Source organism: Sarcophilus harrisii, chromosome 6, assembly GCF_902635505.1.
Source record: "Sarcophilus harrisii chromosome 6, mSarHar1.11, whole genome shotgun sequence".
Lineage (NCBI taxonomy): Eukaryota > Metazoa > Chordata > Mammalia > Dasyuromorphia > Dasyuridae > Sarcophilus > Sarcophilus harrisii.
This window is the reverse complement of record NC_045431.1, coordinates 142,412,564-142,413,859: the sequence shown is the minus strand read 5'-3', so window position 1 is coordinate 142,413,859 and position 1,296 is coordinate 142,412,564.

The following is a 1,296-nucleotide window of genomic DNA, read 5'->3' as shown; positions in this document are numbered from 1 at the left end:
CTGAGTCATAACACAACCACTTCTACAACAACATGACAGCAACAATAACATGTCACTTCATGTGAACCTACCAAATATCTAGAATAATGTAAATACATGGCTAGAATGATACACCAGAAGCTTACTGTCCTTCAAAAATTAGCACATGATAAATATCCAAGTTGCAAATATGAACTTCAAATTATACTTAAGAATTAAACAAACTCTTCTGGAATTGAAACATTATCACTGACAAAACTATTACCCATAATTGAATTTCTACTTCCTATTTAAATGAAATAGGAAATTAGAAGTGATATCCTAAAACGATATTTTTCTTCATTTTGAGAAATTGGGTAAAAGAAAAAGATTGTCTTTTACAAATGAATTTTTGAGGAATAAATTCCCAATCTGAATATGTCTTGACCTAGCCCTTGAGAGGCAGCATATGTGTAAGATATTGGGTTCTGAAGACAGTGAGGAAGACTTGCGTATAAGCCTGGAAAAGTCATATAACTCTCTCTGAGACAGATTCCTCATTTGTAGAATGAAAGATTTAAACTTGGTGTCTAAGATCCATTTCACTTCTGAATCTATGATTTTCTGCCATCAGTGAATCATATGAATCATGATGAGTACAAATGGGTTAGGTAAATTAGCTATAATCATTAGTAGGTTAATGCTTTCTGGTTATTGATACTTAATTAATTATTTTTGGAGTGGGGGGAACACAGTGATTTATAAATTAAGGAGAATTGAACCCAGTTGGATAATCTGAGCAAAATGCTAAACTTCTGAGGGTTTGAGAAATGCCAAAAGAAATATGTTTCCTGATCTATATACACTTGAGGATGTTGTGAAGATTAATGTGTCTCTTTCAGGATAACAAGGTACCACTTAGAGCCCTAGAGAAGTCATTTGCCAAATAGTGCCCTAGGGAATTGAAAGAGTTAATGCACCTCCCTGAAGGTGAGCAATTTACCCTCTATTCTATGCTAGAATTGCAAGTAATGTTTGCAAGAAATGTTACAGCTGTTGACTGAAAGAGTTTGTAAGTGCATAGCAATATTATTTATCATTATATAAATACACACACACACATATATATATAATTTGGCATTTACACCATTTTGAATAAACAGTTGCTTATGAACCACATTCATCAATTTAGAAATATATACGGATAGGGATTTAGAAATATATATGGATAAATGTATGTGTTTATCTATGTAGTGTATAAATGTATGTGTGCATAAATGTATATGTTATGCCTTGAGGAAATGATTATATTGCCAACAGAGGTAAAAAATATTTAGA